At 39.0% G+C, this 17,724-nt stretch overlaps 11 long non-coding RNA genes across 11 annotated transcripts; all 11 read right to left on the bottom strand.

Moving 5' to 3' along the window:
• Positions 1 to 284: 284 nt before the first annotated feature.
• LOC128318035 (uncharacterized) lies at positions 285 to 952 on the bottom strand. The gene is made up of 3 exons (XR_008301474.1): positions 910 to 952; positions 526 to 805; positions 285 to 433 (listed from the first exon to the last, which is right to left on the bottom strand). It is a non-coding gene; the product is annotated as an uncharacterized LOC128318035 (long non-coding RNA).
• A 954-nt stretch (positions 953 to 1,906) lies between these two features.
• Positions 1,907 to 2,574, bottom strand: LOC128318034 (uncharacterized). Its single transcript, XR_008301473.1, has 3 exons — positions 2,532 to 2,574; positions 2,148 to 2,427; positions 1,907 to 2,055 (listed from the first exon to the last, which is right to left on the bottom strand). It is a non-coding gene; the product is annotated as an uncharacterized LOC128318034 (long non-coding RNA).
• An 897-nt stretch (positions 2,575 to 3,471) lies between these two features.
• Positions 3,472 to 4,196, bottom strand: LOC128318033 (uncharacterized). Its single transcript, XR_008301472.1, has 3 exons — positions 4,154 to 4,196; positions 3,770 to 4,049; positions 3,472 to 3,677 (listed from the first exon to the last, which is right to left on the bottom strand). It is a non-coding gene; the product is annotated as an uncharacterized LOC128318033 (long non-coding RNA).
• Positions 4,197 to 5,149: 953 nt separating this feature from the next.
• LOC128318040 (uncharacterized) lies at positions 5,150 to 5,817 on the bottom strand. The gene is made up of 3 exons (XR_008301480.1): positions 5,775 to 5,817; positions 5,391 to 5,670; positions 5,150 to 5,298 (listed from the first exon to the last, which is right to left on the bottom strand). It is a non-coding gene; the product is annotated as an uncharacterized LOC128318040 (long non-coding RNA).
• Positions 5,818 to 6,704: 887 nt separating this feature from the next.
• LOC128318031 (uncharacterized) lies at positions 6,705 to 7,438 on the bottom strand. The gene is made up of 3 exons (XR_008301470.1): positions 7,396 to 7,438; positions 7,012 to 7,291; positions 6,705 to 6,919 (listed from the first exon to the last, which is right to left on the bottom strand). It is a non-coding gene; the product is annotated as an uncharacterized LOC128318031 (long non-coding RNA).
• Positions 7,439 to 8,391: 953 nt separating this feature from the next.
• LOC128318039 (uncharacterized) lies at positions 8,392 to 9,059 on the bottom strand. Its single transcript, XR_008301479.1, has 3 exons — positions 9,017 to 9,059; positions 8,633 to 8,912; positions 8,392 to 8,540 (listed from the first exon to the last, which is right to left on the bottom strand). It is a non-coding gene; the product is annotated as an uncharacterized LOC128318039 (long non-coding RNA).
• Positions 9,060 to 9,955: 896 nt separating this feature from the next.
• On the bottom strand, positions 9,956 to 10,680 carry LOC128318032 (uncharacterized). Its single transcript, XR_008301471.1, has 3 exons — positions 10,638 to 10,680; positions 10,254 to 10,533; positions 9,956 to 10,161 (listed from the first exon to the last, which is right to left on the bottom strand). It is a non-coding gene; the product is annotated as an uncharacterized LOC128318032 (long non-coding RNA).
• An 897-nt stretch (positions 10,681 to 11,577) lies between these two features.
• On the bottom strand, positions 11,578 to 12,302 carry LOC128318042 (uncharacterized). The gene is made up of 3 exons (XR_008301482.1): positions 12,260 to 12,302; positions 11,876 to 12,155; positions 11,578 to 11,783 (listed from the first exon to the last, which is right to left on the bottom strand). It is a non-coding gene; the product is annotated as an uncharacterized LOC128318042 (long non-coding RNA).
• A 953-nt stretch (positions 12,303 to 13,255) lies between these two features.
• On the bottom strand, positions 13,256 to 13,923 carry LOC128318047 (uncharacterized). The gene is made up of 3 exons (XR_008301487.1): positions 13,881 to 13,923; positions 13,497 to 13,776; positions 13,256 to 13,404 (listed from the first exon to the last, which is right to left on the bottom strand). It is a non-coding gene; the product is annotated as an uncharacterized LOC128318047 (long non-coding RNA).
• An 897-nt stretch (positions 13,924 to 14,820) lies between these two features.
• On the bottom strand, positions 14,821 to 15,545 carry LOC128318041 (uncharacterized). The gene is made up of 3 exons (XR_008301481.1): positions 15,503 to 15,545; positions 15,119 to 15,398; positions 14,821 to 15,026 (listed from the first exon to the last, which is right to left on the bottom strand). It is a non-coding gene; the product is annotated as an uncharacterized LOC128318041 (long non-coding RNA).
• Positions 15,546 to 16,499: 954 nt separating this feature from the next.
• LOC128318046 (uncharacterized) lies at positions 16,500 to 17,167 on the bottom strand. The gene is made up of 3 exons (XR_008301486.1): positions 17,125 to 17,167; positions 16,741 to 17,020; positions 16,500 to 16,648 (listed from the first exon to the last, which is right to left on the bottom strand). It is a non-coding gene; the product is annotated as an uncharacterized LOC128318046 (long non-coding RNA).
• Between the last annotated feature and the right edge of the window lie 557 nt (positions 17,168 to 17,724).

The following is a 17,724-nucleotide window of genomic DNA, read 5'->3' as shown; positions in this document are numbered from 1 at the left end:
ATCTCTGAATAAGTTAGAGCGGTGTTATGCACATGGCCTTGTACACTCACAGCGTTGTTGATGATGCTCTTCACTTGCTTGTAGGTGTCATTCCTGAGCTCAGGGTTCTCTGGCATGCTGATGTTACTGATGTTGAATGTGAAGTTGACTGCATAGGAGGTGTCTGAAATTTCTGTGGAACAAATAAATTGTGCTTTAGAACGGCTGATAAATAATTCACATTGATGAGACCATAATTTGTAAAGTATGTAATTGTGTTATTAGTAAAGAAAACATACTCTCATAGGTGAAGTTCAGCACTTTTACAGAGTCAGTGAGGTTTGTGAGTCGAGCACTCAGAAGAGACCGAATTGCACTGAGGACCAAACTCTCAGTGGGAACAGGAGAGGAGGAACTGAAGACCATCCTGGTCTGAACCACAGCTGAACCAGATCTGAAAAGACCAATTATTCTGGCTGTTATTTTCTCAGAATCAGGATAAAAATTGAATTTTGAATTTCATGCACATGTTGGATATGAACATACACTATTGATGGAGCTGCTACTGACGTCAAAGCGACATGTCTTGTAGTTGCTGGAGAAGCCGTTGTAGACGACACTGAAAGAGAAACAATTTTGTAACAGGCACAGTCCATAAAACCTGCTAGGACTGGCAACTGAAAATATGATAACAGGTGTGATACAAGATATTTTTAATGGCATACCATTCTGTATCATGAGCCTATTGAGGAAGGCTGCTGGTGTTTTAGTGTCTCCATCTTGGAAGTGGTACTCCATGTCACCATTAACCTGGTTTTCTGAACTCCTGTTATCAGTAGAAGGAAGTACAAATCTCACAATACAATTTACTTTACCATAAGAATTACAGACCGTCATTTCCGAGGAGAGATGATACTGCTGTGAACTTACATGAAGAAAGAGCTCTGAGGTTCAAATGGTTCTGCACCGGCTTCATTTAGAAGAGTGTTTAGCTGCAGATGGGAAGATAATCAGGTTTTATGTGAGATGTAGGAACAATTCGTTGTACAGTTTGTCTAAACTTTCTCCTGTTACAGTTGAAAATTATTTTATAAGTTTTCTATTGAAGAATATAGACATCGTGTTGTATTTTAAAGTAGATTTTTAGAATGAATTTAAGGTATAAATGTTAGATTAATTTTGGGCTTTGGAAATACACCACATTTTTAAAGACAGGTTGTACTACAATAAATTTTGAACACAGGAAAGCAACAGCCACTACCTGTACTTCTCCCACTGACCACATGAGGTCAGGCTAATCCTATAATATGAGCTGCATTGCACACCTGGTGGTAAATGCCTTCATTTATGTCCTAATTTATGGAGCATATTTGACGTCTGTCGTTGCCGTCGCGCCGCTATTTGTCATAGTGCATTATTGACCCTTTTCAGTCGGCCCATTGCAGTCCCATATTTAATTACTGTTTTTTATTCTGCTCTGCTGTTTTGTCTGCATCTGCTTTCTAGTGTTTTGACCTTTGCCTGATTACTGCACTGAGAGTCTGCGCTGCCTCAGATAGTCCTGTATTTACTGTGATGACTTTTGGAATATTTTTGATTTTTGCAAGTGTTTTTTTATTCAACACTGCAAATGTAATGAGCCCATCTCTGAATAAGTTAGAGCGGTGTTATGCACATGGCCTTGTACACTCACAGCGTTGTTGATGATGCTCTTCACTTGCTTGTAGGTGTCATTCCTGAGCTCAGGGTTCTCTGGCATGCTGATGTTACTGATGTTGAATGTGAAGTTGACTGCATAGGAGGTGTCTGAAATTTCTGTGGAACAAATAAATTGTGCTTTAGAACGGCTGATAAATAATTCACATTGATGAGACCATAATTTGTAAAGTATGTAATTGTGTTATTAGTAAAGAAAACATACTCTCATAGGTGAAGTTCAGCACTTTTACAGAGTCAGTGAGGTTTGTGAGTCGAGCACTCAGAAGAGACCGAATTGCACTGAGGACCAAACTCTCAGTGGGAACAGGAGAGGAGGAACTGAAGACCATCCTGGTCTGAACCACAGCTGAACCAGATCTGAAAAGACCAATTATTCTGGCTGTTATTTTCTCAGAATCAGGATAAAAATTGAATTTTGAATTTCATGCACATGTTGGATATGAACATACACTATTGATGGAGCTGCTACTGACGTCAAAGCGACATGTCTTGTAGTTGCTGGAGAAGCCGTTGTAGACGACACTGAAAGAGAAACAATTTTGTAACAGGCACAGTCCATAAAACCTGCTAGGACTGGCAACTGAAAATATGATAACAGGTGTGATACAAGATATTTTTAATGGCATACCATTCTGTATCATGAGCCTATTGAGGAAGGCTGCTGGTGTTTTAGTGTCTCCATCTTGGAAGTGGTACTCCATGTCACCATTAACCTGGTTTTCTGAACTCCTGTTATCAGTAGAAGGAAGTACAAATCTCACAATACAATTTACTTTACCATAAGAATTACAGACCGTCATTTCCGAGGAGAGATGATACTGCTGTGAACTTACATGAAGAAAGAGCTCTGAGGTTCAAATGGTTCTGCACCGGCTTCATTTAGAAGAGTGTTTAGCTGCAGATGGGAAGATAATCAGGTTTTATGTGAGATGTAGGAACAATTCGTTGTACAGTTTGTCTAAACTTTCTCCTGTTACAGTTGAAAATTATTTTATAAGTTTTCTATTGAAGAATATAGACATCGTGTTGTATTTTAAAGTAGATTTTTAGAATGAATTTAAGGTATAAATGTTAGATTAATTTTGGGCTTTGGAAATACACCACATTTTTAAAGACAGGTTGTACTACAATAAATTTTGAACACAGGAAAGCAACAGCCACTACCTGTACTTCTCCCACTGACCACATGAGGTCAGGCTAATCCTATAATATGAGCTGCATTGCACACCTGGTGGTAAATGCCTTCATTTATGTCCTAATTTATGGAGCATATTTGACGTCTGTCGTTGCCGTCGCGCCGCTATTTGTCATAGTGCATTATTGACCCTTTTCAGTCGGCCCATTGCAGTCCCATATTTAATTACTGTTTTTTATTCTGCTCTGCTGTTTTGTCTGCATCTGCTTTCTAGTGTTTTGACCTTTGCCTGATTACTGCACTGTGAGTCTGCGCTGCCTCAGATAGTCCTGTATTTACTGTGATGACTTTTGGAATATTTTTGATTTTTGCAAGTGTTTTTTTATTCAACACTGCAAATGTAATGAGCCCATCTCTGAATAAGTTAGAGCGGTGTTATGCACATGGCCTTGTACACTCACAGCGTTGTTGATGATGCTCTTCACTTGCTTGTAGGTGTCATTCCTGAGCTCAGGGTTCTCTGGCATGCTGATGTTACTGATGTTGAATGTGAAGTTGACTGCATAGGAGGTGTCTGAAATTTCTGTGGAACAAATAAATTGTGCTTTAGAACGGCTGATAAATAATTCACATTGATGAGACCATAATTTGTAAAGTATGTAATTGTGTTATTAGTAAAGAAAACATACTCTCATAGGTGAAGTTCAGCACTTTTACAGAGTCAGTGAGGTTTGTGAGTCGAGCACTCAGAAGAGACCGAATTGCACTGAGGACCAAACTCTCAGTGGGAACAGGAGAGGAGGAACTGAAGACCATCCTGGTCTGAACCACAGCTGAACCAGATCTGAAAAGACCAATTATTCTGGCTGTTATTTTCTCAGAATCAGGATAAAAATTGAATTTTGAATTTCATGCACATGTTGGATATGAACATACACTATTGATGGAGCTGCTACTGACGTCAAAGCGACATGTCTTGTAGTTGCTGGAGAAGCCGTTGTAGACGACACTGAAAGAGAAACAATTTTGTAACAGGCACAGTCCATAAAACCTGCTAGGACTGGCAACTGAAAATATGATAACAGGTGTGATACAAGATATTTTTAATGGCATACCATTCTGTATCATGAGCCTATTGAGGAAGGCTGCTGGTGTTTTAGTGTCTCCATCTTGGAAGTGGTACTCCATGTCACCATTAACCTGGTTTTCTGAACTCCTGTTATCAGTAGAAGGAAGTACAAATCTCACAATACAATTTACTTTACCATAAGAATTACAGACCGTCATTTCCGAGGAGAGATGATACTGCTGTGAACTTACATGAAGAAAGAGCTCTGAGGTTCAAATGGTTCTGCACCGGCTTCATTTAGAAGAGTGTTTAGCTGCAGATGGGAAGATAATCAGGTTTTATGTGAGATGTAGGAACAATTCGTTGTACAGTTTGTCTAAACTTTCTCCTGTTACAGTTGAAAATTATTTTATAAGTTTTCTATTGAAGAATATAGACATCGTGTTGTATTTTAAAGTAGATTTTTAGAATGAATTTAAGGTATAAATGTTAGATTAATTTTGGGCTTTGGAAATACACCACATTTTTAAAGACAGGTTGTACTACAATAAATTTTGAACACAGGAAAGCAACAGCCACTACCTGTACTTCTCCCACTGACCACATGAGGTCAGGCTAATCCTATAATATGAGCTGCATTGCACACCTGGTGGTAAATGCCTTCATTTATGTCCTAATTTATGGAGCATATTTGACGTCTGTCGTTGCCGTCGCGCCGCTATTTGTCATAGTGCATTATTGACCCTTTTCAGTCGGCCCATTGCAGTCCCATATTTAATTACTGTTTTTTATTCTGCTCTGCTGTTTTGTCTGCATCTGCTTTCTAGTGTTTTGACCTTTGCCTGATTACTGCACTGAGAGTCTGCGCTGCCTCAGATAGTCCTGTATTTACTGTGATGACTTTTGGAATATTTTTGATTTTTGCAAGTGTTTTTTATTCAACACTGCAAATGTAATGAGCCCATCTCTGAATAAGTTAGAGCGGTGTTATGCACATGGCCTTGTACACTCACAGCGTTGTTGATGATGCTCTTCACTTGCTTGTAGGTGTCATTCCTGAGCTCAGGGTTCTCTGGCATGCTGATGTTACTGATGTTGAATGTGAAGTTGACTGCATAGGAGGTGTCTGAAATTTCTGTGGAACAAATAAATTGTGCTTTAGAACGGCTGATAAATAATTCTCATTGATGAGACCATAATTTGTAAAGTATGTAATTGTGTTATTAGTAAAGAAAACATACTCTCATAGGTGAAGTTCAGCACTTTTACAGAGTCAGTGAGGTTTGTGAGTCGAGCACTCAGAAGAGACCGAATTGCACTGAGGACCAAACTCTCAGTGGGAACAGGAGAGGAGGAACTGAAGACCATCCTGGTCTGAACCACAGCTGAACCAGATCTGAAAAGACCAATTATTTTGGCTGTTATTTTCTCAGAATCAGGATAAAAATTGAATTTTGAATTTCATGCACATGTTGGATATGAACATACACTATTGATGGAGCTGCTACTGACGTCAAAGCGACATGTCTTGTAGTTGCTGGAGAAGCCGTTGTAGACGACACTGAAAGAGAAACAATTTTGTAACAGGCACAGTCCATAAAACCTGCTAGGACTGGCAACTGAAAATATGATAACAGGTGTGATACAAGATATTTTTAATGGCATACCATTCTGTATCATGAGCCTATTGAGGAAGGCTGCTGGTGTTTTAGTGTCTCCATCTTGGAAGTGGTACTCCATGTCACCATTAACCTGGTTTTCTGAACTCCTGTTATCAGTAGAAGGAAGTACAAATCTCACAATACAATTTACTTTACCATAAGAATTACAGACCGTCATTTCCGAGGAGAGATGATACTGCTGTGAACTTACATGAAGAAAGAGCTCTGAGGTTCAAATGGTTCTGCACCGGCTTCATTTAGAAGAGTGTTTAGCTGCAGATGGGAAGATAATCAGGTTTTATGTGAGATGCAGGAACAATTCGTTGTACAGTTTGTCTAAACTTTCTCCTGTTACAGTTGAAAATTATTTTATAAGTTTTCTATTGAAGAATATAGACATCGTGTTGTATTTTAAAGTAGATTTTTAGAATGAATTCAAGGTATAAATGTTAGATTAATTTTGGGCTTTGGAAATACACCACATTTTTAAAGACAGGTTGTACTACAATAAATTTTGAACACAGGAAAGCAACAGCCACTACCTGTACTTCTCCCACTGACCACATGAGGTCAGGCTAATCCTATAATATGAGCTGCATTGCACACCTGGTGGTAAATGCCTTCATTTATGTCCTAATTTATGGAGCATATTTGACGTCTGTCGTTGCCGTCGCGCCGCTATTTGTCATAGTGCATTATTGACCCTTTTCAGTCGGCCCATTGCAGTCCCATATTTAATTACTGTTTTTTATTCTGCTCTGCTGTTTTGTCTGCATCTGCTTTCTAGTGTTTTGACCTTTGCCTGATTACTGCACTGTGAGTCTGCGCTGCCTCAGATAGTCCTGTATTTACTGTGATGACTTTTGGAATATTTTTGATTTTTGCAAGTGTTTTTTATTCAACACTGCAAATGTAATGAGCCCATCTCTGAATAAGTTAGAGCGGTGTTATGCACATGGCCTTGTACACTCACAGCGTTGTTGATGATGCTCTTCACTTGCTTGTAGGTGTCATTCCTGAGCTCAGGGTTCTCTGGCATGCTGATGTTACTGATGTTGAATGTGAAGTTGACTGCATAGGAGGTGTCTGAAATTTCTGTGGAACAAATAAATTGTGCTTTAGAACGGCTGATAAATAATTCACATTGATGAGACCATAATTTGTAAAGTATGTAATTGTGTTATTAGTAAAGAAAACATACTCTCATAGGTGAAGTTCAGCACTTTTACAGAGTCAGTGAGGTTTGTGAGTCGAGCACTCAGAAGAGACCGAATTGCACTGAGGACCAAACTCTCAGTGGGAACAGGAGAGGAGGAACTGAAGACCATCCTGGTCTGAACCACAGCTGAACCAGATCTGAAAAGACCAATTATTCTGGCTGTTATTTTCTCAGAATCAGGATAAAAATTGAATTTTGAATTTCATGCACATGTTGGATATGAACATACACTATTGATGGAGCTGCTACTGACGTCAAAGCGACATGTCTTGTAGTTGCTGGAGAAGCCGTTGTAGACGACACTGAAAGAGAAACAATTTTGTAACAGGCACAGTCCATAAAACCTGCTAGGACTGGCAACTGAAAATATGATAACAGGTGTGATACAAGATATTTTTAATGGCATACCATTCTGTATCATGAGCCTATTGAGGAAGGCTGCTGGTGTTTTAGTGTCTCCATCTTGGAAGTGGTACTCCATGTCACCATTAACCTGGTTTTCTGAACTCCTGTTATCAGTAGAAGGAAGTACAAATCTCACAATACAATTTACTTTACCATAAGAATTACAGACCGTCATTTCCGAGGAGAGATGATACTGCTGTGAACTTACATGAAGAAAGAGCTCTGAGGTTCAAATGGTTCTGCACCGGCTTCATTTAGAAGAGTGTTTAGCTGCAGATGGGAAGATAATCAGGTTTTATGTGAGATGTAGGAACAATTCGTTGTACAGTTTGTCTAAACTTTCTCCTGTTACAGTTGAAAATTATTTTATAAGTTTTCTATTGAAGAATATAGACATCGTGTTGTATTTTAAAGTAGATTTTTAGAATGAATTTAAGGTATAAATGTTAGATTAATTTTGGGCTTTGGAAATACACCACATTTTTAAAGACAGGTTGTACTACAATAAATTTTGAACACAGGAAAGCAACAGCCACTACCTGTACTTCTCCCACTGACCACATGAGGTCAGGCTAATCCTATAATATGAGCTGCATTGCACACCTGGTGGTAAATGCCTTCATTTATGTCCTAATTTATGGAGCATATTTGACGTCTGTCGTTGCCGTCGCGCCGCTATTTGTCATAGTGCATTATTGACCCTTTTCAGTCGGCCCATTGCAGTCCCATATTTAATTACTGTTTTTTATTCTGCTCTGCTGTTTTGTCTGCATCTGCTTTCTAGTGTTTTGACCTTTGCCTGATTACTGCACTGAGAGTCTGCGCTGCCTCAGATAGTCCTGTATTTACTGTGATGACTTTTGGAATATTTTTGATTTTTGCAAGTGTTTTTTATTCAACACTGCAAATGTAATGAGCCCATCTCTGAATAAGTTAGAGCGGTGTTATGCACATGGCCTTGTACACTCACAGCGTTGTTGATGATGCTCTTCACTTGCTTGTAGGTGTCATTCCTGAGCTCAGGGTTCTCTGGCATGCTGATGTTACTGATGTTGAATGTGAAGTTGACTGCATAGGAGGTGTCTGAAATTTCTGTGGAACAAATAAATTGTGCTTTAGAACGGCTGATAAATAATTCTCATTGATGAGACCATAATTTGTAAAGTATGTAATTGTGTTATTAGTAAAGAAAACATACTCTCATAGGTGAAGTTCAGCACTTTTACAGAGTCAGTGAGGTTTGTGAGTCGAGCACTCAGAAGAGACCGAATTGCACTGAGGACCAAACTCTCAGTGGGAACAGGAGAGGAGGAACTGAAGACCATCCTGGTCTGAACCACAGCTGAACCAGATCTGAAAAGACCAATTATTTTGGCTGTTATTTTCTCAGAATCAGGATAAAAATTGAATTTTGAATTTCATGCACATGTTGGATATGAACATACACTATTGATGGAGCTGCTACTGACGTCAAAGCGACATGTCTTGTAGTTGCTGGAGAAGCCGTTGTAGACGACACTGAAAGAGAAACAATTTTGTAACAGGCACAGTCCATAAAACCTGCTAGGACTGGCAACTGAAAATATGATAACAGGTGTGATACAAGATATTTTTAATGGCATACCATTCTGTATCATGAGCCTATTGAGGAAGGCTGCTGGTGTTTTAGTGTCTCCATCTTGGAAGTGGTACTCCATGTCACCATTAACCTGGTTTTCTGAACTCCTGTTATCAGTAGAAGGAAGTACAAATCTCACAATACAATTTACTTTACCATAAGAATTACAGACCGTCATTTCCGAGGAGAGATGATACTGCTGTGAACTTACATGAAGAAAGAGCTCTGAGGTTCAAATGGTTCTGCACCGGCTTCATTTAGAAGAGTGTTTAGCTGCAGATGGGAAGATAATCAGGTTTTATGTGAGATGCAGGAACAATTCGTTGTACAGTTTGTCTAAACTTTCTCCTGTTACAGTTGAAAATTATTTTATAAGTTTTCTATTGAAGAATATAGACATCGTGTTGTATTTTAAAGTAGATTTTTAGAATGAATTCAAGGTATAAATGTTAGATTAATTTTGGGCTTTGGAAATACACCACATTTTTAAAGACAGGTTGTACTACAATAAATTTTGAACACAGGAAAGCAACAGCCACTACCTGTACTTCTCCCACTGACCACATGAGGTCAGGCTAATCCTATAATATGAGCTGCATTGCACACCTGGTGGTAAATGCCTTGATTTATGTCCTAATTTATGGAGCATATTTGACGTCTGTCGTTGCCGTCGCGCCGCTATTTGTCATAGTGCATTATTGACCCTTTTCAGTCGGCCCATTGCAGTCCCATATTTAATTACTGTTTTTTATTCTGCTCTGCTGTTTTGTCTGCATCTGCTTTCTAGTGTTTTGACCTTTGCCTGATTACTGCACTGTGAGTCTGCGCTGCCTCAGATAGTCCTGTATTTACTGTGATGACTTTTGGAATATTTTTGATTTTTGCAAGTGTTTTTTATTCAACACTGCAAATGTAATGAGCCCATCTCTGAATAAGTTAGAGCGGTGTTATGCACATGGCCTTGTACACTCACAGCGTTGTTGATGATGCTCTTCACTTGCTTGTAGGTGTCATTCCTGAGCTCAGGGTTCTCTGGCATGCTGATGTTACTGATGTTGAATGTGAAGTTGACTGCATAGGAGGTGTCTGAAATTTCTGTGGAACAAATAAATTGTGCTTTAGAACGGCTGATAAATAATTCACATTGATGAGACCATAATTTGTAAAGTATGTAATTGTGTTATTAGTAAAGAAAACATACTCTCATAGGTGAAGTTCAGCACTTTTACAGAGTCAGTGAGGTTTGTGAGTCGAGCACTCAGAAGAGACCGAATTGCACTGAGGACCAAACTCTCAGTGGGAACAGGAGAGGAGGAACTGAAGACCATCCTGGTCTGAACCACAGCTGAACCAGATCTGAAAAGACCAATTATTCTGGCTGTTATTTTCTCAGAATCAGGATAAAAATTGAATTTTGAATTTCATGCACATGTTGGATATGAACATACACTATTGATGGAGCTGCTACTGACGTCAAAGCGACATGTCTTGTAGTTGCTGGAGAAGCCGTTGTAGACGACACTGAAAGAGAAACAATTTTGTAACAGGCACAGTCCATAAAACCTGCTAGGACTGGCAACTGAAAATATGATAACAGGTGTGATACAAGATATTTTTAATGGCATACCATTCTGTATCATGAGCCTATTGAGGAAGGCTGCTGGTGTTTTAGTGTCTCCATCTTGGAAGTGGTACTCCATGTCACCATTAACCTGGTTTTCTGAACTCCTGTTATCAGTAGAAGGAAGTACAAATCTCACAATACAATTTACTTTACCATAAGAATTACAGACCGTCATTTCCGAGGAGAGATGATACTGCTGTGAACTTACATGAAGAAAGAGCTCTGAGGTTCAAATGGTTCTGCACCGGCTTCATTTAGAAGAGTGTTTAGCTGCAGATGGGAAGATAATCAGGTTTTATGTGAGATGCAGGAACAATTCGTTGTACAGTTTGTCTAAACTTTCTCCTGTTACAGTTGAAAATTATTTTATAAGTTTTCTATTGAAGAATATAGACATCGTGTTGTATTTTAAAGTAGATTTTTAGAATGAATTCAAGGTATAAATGTTAGATTAATTTTGGGCTTTGGAAATACACCACATTTTTAAAGACAGGTTGTACTACAATAAATTTTGAACACAGGAAAGCAACAGCCACTACCTGTACTTCTCCCACTGACCACATGAGGTCAGGCTAATCCTATAATATGAGCTGCATTGCACACCTGGTGGTAAATGCCTTCATTTATGTCCTAATTTATGGAGCATATTTGACGTCTGTCGTTGCCGTCGCGCCGCTATTTGTCATAGTGCATTATTGACCCTTTTCAGTCGGCCCATTGCAGTCCCATATTTAATTACTGTTTTTTATTCTGCTCTGCTGTTTTGTCTGCATCTGCTTTCTAGTGTTTTGACCTTTGCCTGATTACTGCACTGAGAGTCTGCGCTGCCTCAGATAGTCCTGTATTTACTGTGATGACTTTTGGAATATTTTTGATTTTTGCAAGTGTTTTTTTATTCAACACTGCAAATGTAATGAGCCCATCTCTGAATAAGTTAGAGCGGTGTTATGCACATGGCCTTGTACACTCACAGCGTTGTTGATGATGCTCTTCACTTGCTTGTAGGTGTCATTCCTGAGCTCAGGGTTCTCTGGCATGCTGATGTTACTGATGTTGAATGTGAAGTTGACTGCATAGGAGGTGTCTGAAATTTCTGTGGAACAAATAAATTGTGCTTTAGAACGGCTGATAAATAATTCACATTGATGAGACCATAATTTGTAAAGTATGTAATTGTGTTATTAGTAAAGAAAACATACTCTCATAGGTGAAGTTCAGCACTTTTACAGAGTCAGTGAGGTTTGTGAGTCGAGCACTCAGAAGAGACCGAATTGCACTGAGGACCAAACTCTCAGTGGGAACAGGAGAGGAGGAACTGAAGACCATCCTGGTCTGAACCACAGCTGAACCAGATCTGAAAAGACCAATTATTCTGGCTGTTATTTTCTCAGAATCAGGATAAAAATTGAATTTTGAATTTCATGCACATGTTGGATATGAACATACACTATTGATGGAGCTGCTACTGACGTCAAAGCGACATGTCTTGTAGTTGCTGGAGAAGCCGTTGTAGACGACACTGAAAGAGAAACAATTTTGTAACAGGCACAGTCCATAAAACCTGCTAGGACTGGCAACTGAAAATATGATAACAGGTGTGATACAAGATATTTTTAATGGCATACCATTCTGTATCATGAGCCTATTGAGGAAGGCTGCTGGTGTTTTAGTGTCTCCATCTTGGAAGTGGTACTCCATGTCACCATTAACCTGGTTTTCTGAACTCCTGTTATCAGTAGAAGGAAGTACAAATCTCACAATACAATTTACTTTACCATAAGAATTACAGACCGTCATTTCCGAGGAGAGATGATACTGCTGTGAACTTACATGAAGAAAGAGCTCTGAGGTTCAAATGGTTCTGCACCGGCTTCATTTAGAAGAGTGTTTAGCTGCAGATGGGAAGATAATCAGGTTTTATGTGAGATGTAGGAACAATTCGTTGTACAGTTTGTCTAAACTTTCTCCTGTTACAGTTGAAAATTATTTTATAAGTTTTCTATTGAAGAATATAGACATCGTGTTGTATTTTAAAGTAGATTTTTAGAATGAATTTAAGGTATAAATGTTAGATTAATTTTGGGCTTTGGAAATACACCACATTTTTAAAGACAGGTTGTACTACAATAAATTTTGAACACAGGAAAGCAACAGCCACTACCTGTACTTCTCCCACTGACCACATGAGGTCAGGCTAATCCTATAATATGAGCTGCATTGCACACCTGGTGGTAAATGCCTTCATTTATGTCCTAATTTATGGAGCATATTTGACGTCTGTCGTTGCCGTCGCGCCGCTATTTGTCATAGTGCATTATTGACCCTTTTCAGTCGGCCCATTGCAGTCCCATATTTAATTACTGTTTTTTATTCTGCTCTGCTGTTTTGTCTGCATCTGCTTTCTAGTGTTTTGACCTTTGCCTGATTACTGCACTGAGAGTCTGCGCTGCCTCAGATAGTCCTGTATTTACTGTGATGACTTTTGGAATATTTTTGATTTTTGCAAGTGTTTTTTATTCAACACTGCAAATGTAATGAGCCCATCTCTGAATAAGTTAGAGCGGTGTTATGCACATGGCCTTGTACACTCACAGCGTTGTTGATGATGCTCTTCACTTGCTTGTAGGTGTCATTCCTGAGCTCAGGGTTCTCTGGCATGCTGATGTTACTGATGTTGAATGTGAAGTTGACTGCATAGGAGGTGTCTGAAATTTCTGTGGAACAAATAAATTGTGCTTTAGAACGGCTGATAAATAATTCTCATTGATGAGACCATAATTTGTAAAGTATGTAATTGTGTTATTAGTAAAGAAAACATACTCTCATAGGTGAAGTTCAGCACTTTTACAGAGTCAGTGAGGTTTGTGAGTCGAGCACTCAGAAGAGACCGAATTGCACTGAGGACCAAACTCTCAGTGGGAACAGGAGAGGAGGAACTGAAGACCATCCTGGTCTGAACCACAGCTGAACCAGATCTGAAAAGACCAATTATTCTGGCTGTTATTTTCTCAGAATCAGGATAAAAATTGAATTTTGAATTTCATGCACATGTTGGATATGAACATACACTATTGATGGAGCTGCTACTGACGTCAAAGCGACATGTCTTGTAGTTGCTGGAGAAGCCGTTGTAGACGACACTGAAAGAGAAACAATTTTGTAACAGGCACAGTCCATAAAACCTGCTAGGACTGGCAACTGAAAATATGATAACAGGTGTGATACAAGATATTTTTAATGGCATACCATTCTGTATCATGAGCCTATTGAGGAAGGCTGCTGGTGTTTTAGTGTCTCCATCTTGGAAGTGGTACTCCATGTCACCATTAACCTGGTTTTCTGAACTCCTGTTATCAGTAGAAGGAAGTACAAATCTCACAATACAATTTACTTTACCATAAGAATTACAGACCGTCATTTCCGAGGAGAGATGATACTGCTGTGAACTTACATGAAGAAAGAGCTCTGAGGTTCAAATGGTTCTGCACCGGCTTCATTTAGAAGAGTGTTTAGCTGCAGATGGGAAGATAATCAGGTTTTATGTGAGATGTAGGAACAATTCGTTGTACAGTTTGTCTAAACTTTCTCCTGTTACAGTTGAAAATTATTTTATAAGTTTTCTATTGAAGAATATAGACATCGTGTTGTATTTTAAAGTAGATTTTTAGAATGAATTCAAGGTATAAATGTTAGATTAATTTTGGGCTTTGGAAATACACCACATTTTTAAAGACAGGTTGTACTACAATAAATTTTGAACACAGGAAAGCAACAGCCACTACCTGTACTTCTCCCACTGACCACATGAGGTCAGGCTAATCCTATAATATGAGCTGCATTGCACACCTGGTGGTAAATGCCTTCATTTATGTCCTAATTTATGGAGCATATTTGACGTCTGTCGTTGCCGTCGCGCCGCTATTTGTCATAGTGCATTATTGACCCTTTTCAGTCGGCCCATTGCAGTCCCATATTTAATTACTGTTTTTTATTCTGCTCTGCTGTTTTGTCTGCATCTGCTTTCTAGTGTTTTGACCTTTGCCTGATTACTGCACTGAGAGTCTGCGCTGCCTCAGATAGTCCTGTATTTACTGTGATGACTTTTGGAATATTTTTGATTTTTGCAAGTGTTTTTTTATTCAACACTGCAAATGTAATGAGCCCATCTCTGAATAAGTTAGAGCGGTGTTATGCACATGGCCTTGTACACTCACAGCGTTGTTGATGATGCTCTTCACTTGCTTGTAGGTGTCATTCCTGAGCTCAGGGTTCTCTGGCATGCTGATGTTACTGATGTTGAATGTGAAGTTGACTGCATAGGAGGTGTCTGAAATTTCTGTGGAACAAATAAATTGTGCTTTAGAACGGCTGATAAATAATTCACATTGATGAGACCATAATTTGTAAAGTATGTAATTGTGTTATTAGTAAAGAAAACATACTCTCATAGGTGAAGTTCAGCACTTTTACAGAGTCAGTGAGGTTTGTGAGTCGAGCACTCAGAAGAGACCGAATTGCACTGAGGACCAAACTCTCAGTGGGAACAGGAGAGGAGGAACTGAAGACCATCCTGGTCTGAACCACAGCTGAACCAGATCTGAAAAGACCAATTATTCTGGCTGTTATTTTCTCAGAATCAGGATAAAAATTGAATTTTGAATTTCATGCACATGTTGGATATGAACATACACTATTGATGGAGCTGCTACTGACGTCAAAGCGACATGTCTTGTAGTTGCTGGAGAAGCCGTTGTAGACGACACTGAAAGAGAAACAATTTTGTAACAGGCACAGTCCATAAAACCTGCTAGGACTGGCAACTGAAAATATGATAACAGGTGTGATACAAGATATTTTTAATGGCATACCATTCTGTATCATGAGCCTATTGAGGAAGGCTGCTGGTGTTTTAGTGTCTCCATCTTGGAAGTGGTACTCCATGTCACCATTAACCTGGTTTTCTGAACTCCTGTTATCAGTAGAAGGAAGTACAAATCTCACAATACAATTTACTTTACCATAAGAATTACAGACCGTCATTTCCGAGGAGAGATGATACTGCTGTGAACTTACATGAAGAAAGAGCTCTGAGGTTCAAATGGTTCTGCACCGGCTTCATTTAGAAGAGTGTTTAGCTGCAGATGGGAAGATAATCAGGTTTTATGTGAGATGTAGGAACAATTCGTTGTACAGTTTGTCTAAACTTTCTCCTGTTACAGTTGAAAATTATTTTATAAGTTTTCTATTGAAGAATATAGACATCGTGTTGTATTTTAAAGTAGATTTTTAGAATGAATTCAAGGTATAAATGTTAGATTAATTTTGGGCTTTGGAAATACACCACATTTTTAAAGACAGGTTGTACTACAATAAATTTTGAACACAGGAAAGCAACAGCCACTACCTGTACTTCTCCCACTGACCACATGAGGTCAGGCTAATCCTATAATATGAGCTGCATTGCACACCTGGTGGTAAATGCCTTCATTTATGTCCTAATTTATGGAGCATATTTGACGTCTGTCGTTGCCGTCGCGCCGCTATTTGTCATAGTGCATTATTGACCCTTTTCAGTCGGCCCATTGCAGTCCCATATTTAATTACTGTTTTTTATTCTGCTCTGCTGTTTTGTCTGCATCTGCTTTCTAGTGTTTTGACCTTTGCCTGATTACTGCACTGAGAGTCTGCGCTGCCTCAGATAGTCCTGTATTTACTGTGATGACTTTTGGAATATTTTTGATTTTTGCAAGTGTTTTTTTATTCAACACTGCAAATGTAATGAGCCCATCTCTGAATAAGTTAGAGCGGTGTTATGCACATGGCCTTGTACACTCACAGCGTTGTTGATGATGCTCTTCACTTGCTTGTAGGTGTCATTCCTGAGCTCAGGGTTCTCTGGCATGCTGATGTTACTGATGTTGAATGTGAAGTTGACTGCATAGGAGGTGTCTGAAATTTCTGTGGAACAAATAAATTGTGCTTTAGAACGGCTGATAAATAATTCACATTGATGAGACCATAATTTGTAAAGTATGTAATTGTGTTATTAGTAAAGAAAACATACTCTCATAGGTGAAGTTCAGCACTTTTACAGAGTCAGTGAGGTTTGTGAGTCGAGCACTCAGAAGAGACCGAATTGCACTGAGGACCAAACTCTCAGTGGGAACAGGAGAGGAGGAACTGAAGACCATCCTGGTCTGAACCACAGCTGAACCAGATCTGAAAAGACCAATTATTCTGGCTGTTATTTTCTCAGAATCAGGATAAAAATTGAATTTTGAATTTCATGCACATGTTGGATATGAACATACACTATTGATGGAGCTGCTACTGACGTCAAAGCGACATGTCTTGTAGTTGCTGGAGAAGCCGTTGTAGACGACACTGAAAGAGAAACAATTTTGTAACAGGCACAGTCCATAAAACCTGCTAGGACTGGCAACTGAAAATATGATAACAGGTGTGATACAAGATATTTTTAATGGCATACCATTCTGTATCATGAGCCTATTGAGGAAGGCTGCTGGTGTTTTAGTGTCTCCATCTTGGAAGTGGTACTCCATGTCACCATTAACCTGGTTTTCTGAACTCCTGTTATCAGTAGAAGGAAGTACAAATCTCACAATACAATTTACTTTACCATAAGAATTACAGACCGTCATTTCCGAGGAGAGATGATACTGCTGTGAACTTACATGAAGAAAGAGCTCTGAGGTTCAAATGGTTCTGCACCGGCTTCATTTAGAAGAGTGTTTAGCTGCAGATGGGAAGATAATCAGGTTTTATGTGAGATGTAGGAACAATTCGTTGTACAGTTTGTCTAAACTTTCTCCTGTTACAGTTGAAAATTATTTTATAAGTTTTCTATTGAAGAATATAGACATCGTGTTGTATTTTAAAGTAGATTTTTAGAATGAATTCAAGGTATAAATGTTAGATTAATTTTGGGCTTTGGAAATACACCACATTTTTAAAGACAGGTTGTACTACAATAAATTTTGAACACAGGAAAGCAACAGCCACTACCTGTACTTCTCCCACTGACCACATGAGGTCAGGCTAATCCTATAATATGAGCTGCATTGCACACCTGGTGGTAAATGCCTTCATTTATGTCCTAATTTATGGAGCATATTTGACGTCTGTCGTTGCCGTCGCGCCGCTATTTGTCATAGTGCATTATTGACCCTTTTCAGTCGGCCCATTGCAGTCCCATATTTAATTACTGTTTTTTATTCTGCTCTGCTGTTTTGTCTGCATCTGCTTTCTAGTGTTTTGACCTTTGCCTGATTACT

The sequence above is a fragment of the Pangasianodon hypophthalmus genome, chromosome 3 (genome assembly GCF_027358585.1).
Source record: "Pangasianodon hypophthalmus isolate fPanHyp1 chromosome 3, fPanHyp1.pri, whole genome shotgun sequence".
Lineage (NCBI taxonomy): Eukaryota > Metazoa > Chordata > Actinopteri > Siluriformes > Pangasiidae > Pangasianodon > Pangasianodon hypophthalmus.
The sequence above is the reverse complement of the archived record's forward strand: the minus strand, read 5'-3'. Positions and strand labels throughout refer to the sequence as shown.